The sequence below is a fragment of the Canis lupus genome, chromosome 6 (genome assembly GCF_003254725.2).
Source record: "Canis lupus dingo isolate Sandy chromosome 6, ASM325472v2, whole genome shotgun sequence".
NCBI classification, from domain to species: Eukaryota; Metazoa; Chordata; class Mammalia; order Carnivora; family Canidae; genus Canis; species Canis lupus.
Window position 1 is genome coordinate 41,512,730 of NC_064248.1, and position 8,960 is coordinate 41,521,689.

At 55.5% G+C, this 8,960-nt stretch overlaps 1 long non-coding RNA gene across 1 annotated transcript; it reads left to right on the forward strand.

The window, feature by feature from the left end:
* Window positions 1–2,293: 2,293 nt before the first annotated feature.
* On the forward strand, window positions 2,294–4,612 carry LOC112679088 (uncharacterized). Its single transcript, XR_003148102.3, has 3 exons — window positions 2,294–3,292; window positions 3,462–3,518; window positions 4,015–4,612. It is a non-coding gene; the product is annotated as an uncharacterized LOC112679088 (long non-coding RNA).
* Window positions 4,613–8,960: the final 4,348 nt, after the last annotated feature.

Sequence of the window (8,960 nt, forward strand, 5' to 3'; positions counted from 1 at the left end):
GCAAGCCAGCTTTTGCCTACTGTATGGTCACATGTACAGCATTTTTCTTGTCTGAGGCCTCACTTTTCTCATCCCAAGATGGGTATGAAAATAATTTCATTCCGCCCAGACAGTGCCTGTAAAAGAGCATTGCAAATTCTAAATCTAAAACACCATGGCAGCAGTGATTAAAGAATTGTCCCATTTTGTTACTGTGGCTTCTGCTAGGAGAGGGCAGGCTGTTGCCTTTCAGACAGTCTTCAGACTAAAAGGACCTCTGCTTTTTAGACTTCTACCACTGGAGGTTCATTCTCCCACTGGAGAGTCTCCTGGGCTTTTTGGTTTTCAAGACTCCCTTATTAAGGAAGTCCGAGAAAGTGGAGAGGCCAGTGTGTCTTGGGGGAGAGAAGTCCCAGGGACGTGACTGCTGTCTTGAAGGAACTGACAGGGTCTCATGGTGTGAAGAGATCAGACTTCGAGTCGCTTACCCAAGAGGCAGGAAGTACAAGTGACAAGAGGCAGCTTTGGTGTCAAAAAGAAAGGAAGAGCATTCTTTTTAATATGTCTCCCATGGGACGCCTGGGTGGTTCAGCCCTTGAGCGCCTGCCTTCAGCTCAGGGCATGATTCCCAGATCCTGAGATCAAGTCCCGTGACGGGCTCCCTGTGAGGAGCCCGCTTCTCCCTCTGCCTGGGTCTCTGCCTCTCTCTGTGTATCTCTCATGAGTAGATAAATAAAATCATTTTTAAAAAATGAATATAGCTCTCAGAATGTGGAAAAGTCTGCCCCGAGAGTTCCCTGTCAGTAGAGGCATTCAAGCCAACTTGAGACCATTCAGTGGGGAATGGGACAGAGGGCCCTGTGGTGAGGTAGGAGGGGGGAACCTAGTGGAGTGGAGCCTGGGAATTCTAGTTGGTCCTAGGAGGGCGGCTCGCCCGGAGGTCCTGAAGGAGGGCCCGGAGGGAAAGGACTGCCAGAGGGGCCGCTGTAGGCGCCCGGGCTGTAGGAGCCCAAGCCGTAGGAGCCCAGGCTGTAGGAGGCCGGGCCGTAGGAGCCCGCAGCTGCTCGCAGTCGTTGGCGAGGGTGGAGCAAAGCCCCGGCCCGGGAGCCGCCCGCCGCGCCCCGCGGAGCCTCTGGCCCGGCGACCGGCAGGGGGCAGGAGAGACCGCGGGTGCCGGGCGCGTCCGCTGGGGGAACCGGGTCACTCGGTCCGCCGGCGGCCGGCGTCCCGGGGTGCGCGGCCTCCGCTTGCGACAGGAGGGCTCGGGGCCTGCACGGGGCGCCCTGGGCCCCCTGGGGCGGGCGAGGCGGCCGGGCCGGGCCGGGGCCGGCGCAGCGAGCAGCCGTGACCCCCTGGGCGCCCAGCCCCGGGGCTGCGTTCGCAGGCGGCGGCGCGAGCTCAGGGCGCGGGTGCTCGGGGCCGGGTGCGCAGTCACACCTGCCTGCGGCCCGCTCGGGCCACGTAGGCGTTGCAGGACCTCGGCCCCCTTCTCCGGAGCTGGCGGCGGTATTGCGGAGATGCAGCCCGAGTGCTGGGAGCGTGCGGGGCCTCTGCCGCGGGGAGGGCATGGCTGCGGGGGGCTTCGGGGAGCCTGCAGGGGGGCCGCCTCGGGACCCGCCCACCACTTCTCTCACTGCACCCTGCTCGTGGGCGAGTCCAGAGCCTGGGGAAAGCAGGTCTGCCGCCCGCAGGCTGCCGCCTCTTGAGGCCTTTGAGGGCTGAGAAGCAGGGAGGTTGGAACAGGCCTGGAAGGCCAGGCGTCCGGAGGATAGAATGCGGAAGGAGCCCCTCCTGAAACTCCAGCTACTCCTGGGACCTTAGGAGGCCGTGTGTTTTCTCCACTCGCCTGCAGCAAGGCCCCTTCCTGCCGCCCCTTCCTCTCCAGTACAGGGAGAGGGTGCTGGTGCTTCTGCAGGCCTAAAGCTTGCTGCCTCTTAATGAGGAAGGAATCTTGGAGAACTAATTTGAAACCCCAGCTTTACTGATTAAAAACAAAAGACCAAAACCCTGAGGCTCAGAAAACAGTGGGGCAGGGAAAGGAAAGTTCTTATCCTTGTCAATTGCTTCTAGAATCTTCATCCATCACTGTTTGGAAAAAGTGGCTGGATCCCCTATAGTGAGCTGCCCAAATCTGGGAGTCTCTTCCTCTCCCTGAGGATTTCCCTTTGCCCACATCCTCCCTACTTCACCTCTGGCCACTTCTTACATTATCCAGCCTCAGGTGTGAGGCAGAGTGACTTCTCCCAGCCGCAGGGAGATCTTTCTTTCAGATTTTATTTTTTTTATTTTAGAGACAGAGAGAAAGAGAGAGAGAACAGGGGGAGGGGCAGAGGGAAAAAGGATAATATTAAACAGACTCCTTGTTGAACACAGAGCCTGACATGGGGCTTGGTCCCAGGACCCCGACACCATGACCCCAGTCAAAACCAAGTCGGATACTTAACTGCCTGAGCCACCCAGGCGCCCCGCAGCCAGTGGTTCTGAGGTTGGGGAGGACTGAGCAGCATAATGTGATAAAACTAACTGATTCCAATAGGAATCCCAGCACTGCTATGTGCTGGCTGTGAGACCTTGGGCAAAATATTTCCTATCCCAAGCCTCAGTTTTCTCCTCTGTAAAATGGGGACAGCGTAGTATTTTCCTTATAGCTACTATTCCTTCCAGTTCCTTCTAATCTGAGCTAGGAAGGGAAAATAAACTCAACAGCCTTCCTTTTCCTTGGGAGAGCTCAACAGCAGGACCCCAAAGGAGAGGAGTGGGAGCCAAAAGCTGGGATCTTCTAGTCCAGCCACTAGGAGCTTTGGGGTGGCTGAAATAGCCCAGGACTGTGGCCCAGCCCATCTCTCCCCGCACAGTGCAGTGTGACTGGATCCTGGTTGCAGTGCCTCTTTGCCCCTTAGTATCCTCCTCCGGGCGATGGCGAGGTTGAGCGCAGTGAGCTCCAGGGTCCCTGCAGCCCTGGGCCCCCTGACACTCGCAACCGCAGAGCCCGGCCCTCGTTCTTTGGGCTGCAGCCCGGGGCTCACACAGCCACTGCAGCTATGGAGGCAGCACTTGGCTACGCTCTGGCCCACTTCCCAGAGGAGGTCACTCGGCCCCAGGGAAGTCCCTGGTTTGCTGGTTTAGATGCTGTGAAGGGCCAGGCAACAGAGACTTTGGCCTATTGGCATCTGGTTCCAGCCAAAGCTTTTCAGGCAAGGAGGAGGAGGAGCTGTGGGGTTGGCAGAAGCCGTGAAAAAAACAGACTGGAGCTCGCAGTCTGCGGCCTTGCTTTGAAACCCACAGCTTCAGGGCGCCCGGGTGGCCCAGTCGGGTAAGCGTAGGCCTTGGCTCAGGTCGTGATCCCGGCGTCCTGGGTGGAGCCCCACTCTGGGCTCCCTGCTTAGCTGGGAGGCTGCTTCTCCCTCTGCCCCCCACCCCCGCTTGTGCTCTCTCTCTCTCCCTCTCTCTAAAATAAATAAATACGATCCCGAAATCCACAGCCTCGGCCACCTGGGAAACAGGAAGGCTCAAAAAGAAACAATGGCCAGCGGCCCAGGGTAAGTCTCCCAATTTGAAAAGTCCTGGTTAAGGGATGGATTCCAGGTGAGGGGAGGGGTCCTGGCAGGAGGAGGCTCTGCCGAAGCAAACAGGCAGGGGTCAAAGCAGGCACCCCTCGCTGACTCAGGCGGTCTGCAAGCAGTGGTCAGGGTGTCCTCTGTGTGAGGCGGGGTGCCAGCGGAGGGGTCACACAGGCCTGGCTTGCGGGGCTCTGTGATCTACGAAGCATGCATGTGGCGTGGACCGAGCCTCATGGGGGGGGCGGGGGGGCTCCAAGGGCTCCCAGGAGGCTGCTCAGCGCTTCAGCTTGGACGAGTCAGGTCTCTGCCCTTGGGCGGTGAGTCCTGCTGAACGCCCGCCTCATTCATCCAGGGCTACACGTGCCAGGCACACCGGCCTCCGCAAAGTCAGAGTCATGCGGTGACCTGTTGGCTGTTGCAATAGCTGCCTGGGGTCACCGGAGGCCGGGGTGATTGTGGTCATTCTGGTTTGCAGATACGCAAGGACCAGTCAGGAGTGCCTCACCCAGGTTGGCCAACTTCTGAGGCGTGTCCAACTACTTCCAGTCTTGTGTCCGTTCCAGTAAGATCCCGGCTCCCACAGTCCTCCTATTGCCTTGTAGCAAGGATGAGTAACACCCCCCACCCCCATCCTATGCAGACTGGGCAGATTTTGCCAGAAATGTAGACATTTCCAGGGAAAATCGGCTACTCTTGTTGCCTGTCCTCACAGTAAATGAAGAGGTAGCTTAGCAGTTGCTGGATGGGCAGGAGATGCTCGGTTGCCCTCTCCTTCCATGGACACTTCAGCTTGGGACTGATGCCCTCCAACTCCACAACCCCCACAATGCCACCTTGATGCCTCCACTGACACTTGGCAGCTCCACTCCAGGACTCCTTGGTGACTCGTGTGGAGGAAAACCATGGCCTTGCAGAGCCAGGGAGAGCCCACTGGAGTCCCGGTGAAGGCCTCTCAGTAACCAGATAACCTTGAGCAAATTTTGGAACCCTCTGAATCTGGGCCCCCTCATCTGTTGAAACGATGAAAACCAATCAGGCTAAATCAAATGAACAGCTTGGTTCTGAGAATTGAATGAGTTAGCCTGTGTGAAGCCTCCTAACTCTAAGAAAATATTTAATACTATTCTTCATGGGGTAGGGGTGGGGGGACCTTGTGGCAAGAAGAAAGGTTATGGGAATGACAATCTCTGAGCACTTAAAGATATGCCAGTTGCTATGCTCAATCCTTTTTTTATACTGTGTTATCTCAGTTAAGCTTCCCAACGCTGCTATGAGGCAGGTAGTATGAATCTCCCCTTTTTTTATTTTTTATTTTTTTTAAAGATTTTATTTATTTATTCATGAGAGACACAGAGAGAGAAAAAGAGAGAGAGAGAGAGGCAGAGACACAGGCAGAGGGAGAAGCAGGCTCCATGCAGGGAGCCCGATGTGGGACTCGATCCTGGGACTCCAGGATCACACCCTGGCTGAAGGCGGCGCTAAACCACTGAGCCCCCCGGGCTGCCCAATCTCCCCCTTTTTATTTTTTTTTTTAAACTTTTTTTTTTTAATTTTTATTTTATTTATGATAGTCGCACAGAGAGAGAGAGAGAGAAGCAGATAGGCAGAGGGAGAAGCAGGCTCCATGCACCGGGAGCCTGACGTGGGATTCAATCCCGGGTCTCCAGGATCGCGCCCTGGGCCAAAGGCAGGCGCCAAACCGCTGCGCCACCCAGGGATGATCTCCCCCTTTTTAAAAAAAGATTTTATTTATTTATTCCTGAGAGAGGCAGAGACACAGGCAGAGGGAGAAGCAAGCTCCTTGCAAGGAGGCTGATGCAGGACTCGATCCCAGGACCCCAGGATCACTACCTGAGCCAAAGGCAGACTCTCAACCACTGAGCCACTCAGGGGCCCCTGAAGCTCCCCATTTTGCAGATAGAGTAACTGAGGCTCTAAGATGTTAGGTTACTAGCCCAAGGTCATAGTGATCAAAAGGCTGACACAGAGCCTAAGAGCTAAACATCTCAGATTCTCTGCTATAATTTCCACTTTCCGGCAGGGACTTCAAGGTTCTTCCCTGAAATATATTCTCATTCTATCTTTGGGGTTTTGTTTTGATAAGCAAGACCTTCCTGAAAGGGCTTTACGTCCCTCATGCTAATAGTTACTCCTTCTGAGTGTTCAGAGAACTGTGGTTATGTTTATCCCTTACACTTTCCATGTGTTGTGTGTATTTACACGTCTGTCTCTGGCACTAAGGGGACTCCCTTTGAGGCCACAGAGTCTCATCTTATTTTTCTTTGTTTCTTTGCCAAATGACTCTTACCCAACATGCTTTGCCATGCCTCAGGCTTTTGGTAAATGTTTGTTGACTTGAGGTGTGTGTGTGTGTGTGTGTTAGGCAGTAGAGTAGAGAGTAGAGTAGAGAGCATGACAGACCTGGGTCAGAATCCTTACTCCCCTTGACTATGTGACCCTGGGCAAGTCACCCAGCCTCTCTGGGCCTCCCTCAGTGTCCTCCGCTCTAAAATGGGAGTATAGTACCACCCATCACGGTGTATTGTGAGGATGAAAAAAAGGCACACAAAGCATTTGCACCCATCACGGTATATTGTGAGGATGAAAAAAAGACACACAAAGCATTTGCACAGTGCCTGGCACATATCCTGCCCTCAGCAAACGATCCATCTTATGACACAAAGGGGTGGAGACTGGACAAGCTGGATGGTGGTGACGCGGAAGATGGAGGTAGCGCTGGGAGACGTGCAGAACCGAGGATGCTGCTAACCACCAAACTTGCTTACTTCTCAGGGCATGATGGAATGGAGATAAAGTAAAAGGAAAGAGATATTTTAAGGAAAGTTCAGTAAATGGAGAGAAGCCAACAAAATGAGTGTAAGCTGGGATGAGGGGGGAAGGAACTGGCTCAAAGCAGGACGAGCCTGCAGCCGCGGCCCAGACACTGTCCAGGGTGGAAGGGCGGGCCTGGGGAAGGGAGAGATGTGCCCCCCCAACCAGAGGAAGAAAAAGGGTGGGGGGTGGTGGTGGCTGGAGGGTGACATCGCACTAGGGTGGCTGTGGAAGGAGCAGTTTCTGTCTCGAGCCAAAAGGAGGATCCGAAAGCCAAAAAGGATGAATAATCCAGGCTTTGGGCTCAAGGCGGGAGGCAGCTGTTCATTTATGGCTTGATGAACACTTAACTAAGTCTCTCCAGCAAGTTTAAGAAATGCCCTCTAACAGTTTGGCCCGAGAGAGACGTCTTTAGCCGGAGCACGTCTTTAGCCGGAGCACGTGCCTCACTGAGGACCGCCCCCCCCCGCCCCGCAGGTGGGAGCAGAGAGCAAGGGAAGTGAGGTGCCCAGGCCTCCAGGGCCAGTCTGGAGAGGACCACCTGCCAGCCCTGGGGTGAGGCAGAGAAAGTTGCCAGACAGTGTGAGGCAGGCTTTCTGTTGCCAGACTCTGGGCCTCTTTGTAGACTCAAGCAGGGCCTTTCTAGGCTTCAAATCCAATCTCTGCAACTTAAATCAAATTTGCTGACACAGGAGAGGCGGTGGGGGTAGGGGCAGTGCGGAGGGGTTCCACCTGCAGGAGGTTAGGGGAGGGAGGAAGGCTGAGGTTAGGGGCCTCTTTCTGTAATGCATAACCGAGGTACTGCTCTCAGCTGGGGCCCCTGCTCTTTCCTGTGACCGTCACTCAGCTGTTTGTCCGCAGGGAGACAGGAAGAAGCTTGCCAAGTGACGGCAGCCAAGTCATTAACCAGCCTGCAGGGGCAGAAATGGTCTTTCTGGCCTCGGCGACGGAGAGGGAGTGTCCAAAGCAATTTGCGGGCTAACTTGAAAGGTGACGTGGGCAGGGAAGTGGCCGGGGCGGCGCGAGTTCCTTCATCCACGGAGCCTTGAGGCGGACGTGCCCTGCCTGTTATCCAGAAGAGCGCCAGGAGTCAGGAGCCCAGAGGAGCCTCTCCGGCCAGGTGTGAGGAGAGCCTGTGGATGGATGTGTGCCTGCGTGAATGCACCTGGTCTCCTGGCTCTCCCCACTCCAACGCAGGCCCGGGGTGGGAGTGGGGGGGCTTCTGCTCTAGGCACTCACTCAGGGATGCGGGCAGCCCCCTTTGCCATCTTCAGCACGAGGCTGCCCTGCACTCCAACCTCCAGCTGATGGGGAAAGAACTAGAGCCTGCACCCGGGACGTGCTTCTGATCAGGCCCGGAAGCAGAGCACATCACCCCATTGCCACTGGCCAGAGCTCATTCCCAAGGACACGACTACATTGCGAGGCAGGCTGGGAAATGAAGCCTAGCTCTGTGCCCAGGAGACACAGAATGGATTTGGTGATCTGCCACATGCCCCAAATCACACAGGACATTTGGTGATTGAGGATGGGGAAGAGGCCCCTGAGGAATAAACGGATCAAAGAGCTATGGAGGGCTTTGGGCAGTATCCCACCTTAGGATGGCCTTAACAGATGCCCCCTTCTATAGCCTCAGGAGCTGGGGGCCGGAAGGGATGATTTGTTGGGGGAGCCCTGTAAGATGTAGTTTTGAGCTCAGAAGTACTAGGAAGCTCTTGGCCTGGAGCAATGGGTGCCCTGGGGGCCTAGAGAGTGCTCTGAAGAGAGGGCAAGATGAGGCTCCAGGGAGCCTTAGGTCCTGCCCAGGTCACACACCCTGCACCGCAAGACTTGTGCCCCATCTTTGTGGAAGGGGGAGTCAGGGAGCCAGAGCCCAGGAGGAGAGGCCAAGTTGGAGGTTAGTGGGCAGAAGGGGTGCCACTGCTCTGGAAGGTCAGGCCACAGTGGGAGAGCAGGGGGCCCCCCGCATCTGCTGAGGGGGGCCACAGAGAACAGGGCAAGGACAGAGAACGGGACAAGGGAACCAAGGTACTCCCTTTGTTCGTGGTGTAAGAGGGGTGGCAATTTAATTCTGATATTGTTACTTTTGGGTGTCACAGAGCTAGCCAATAGAATTTTCTGTGATGATGGCTATTTCCACCTACACTGTGCAGTGTGGTAACCACTGCCATGTGTGGCTGCTGAGCACATAAGTACTGCTACTGAGGAACAAAGGTTTAAATTGTCTTCATTTTGGGCAGCCCGGGTGGCTCAGCAGTTTAGCGCTGCCTTCAGCCCAGGGCGTGACCCTGGAGACCCGGGATCGAGTCCCACGTCGGGCTCCCTGCATGGAGCCTGCTTCTCCCTCTGCCTGTGTCTCTGCCTCTCTCTCTCTCTCTCTCTCTCTGTGTCTCTCATGAGTAAATAAATAAAAAATCTTAAAAAAAAAAATAGCCACCAGTGGCTAGCAGCTACCCTAGTGGACACTGCATGCATGGTTGCAGCTTAGAAGTAGGGTGTGGGCCGTCAGTAACTTTTACAGGTTCTCCTCATTCAGCGCCAACCCAGCTTTGCCCCGTAAGTGAGGCCTGGGTGGCCGGCAAGTCTAGC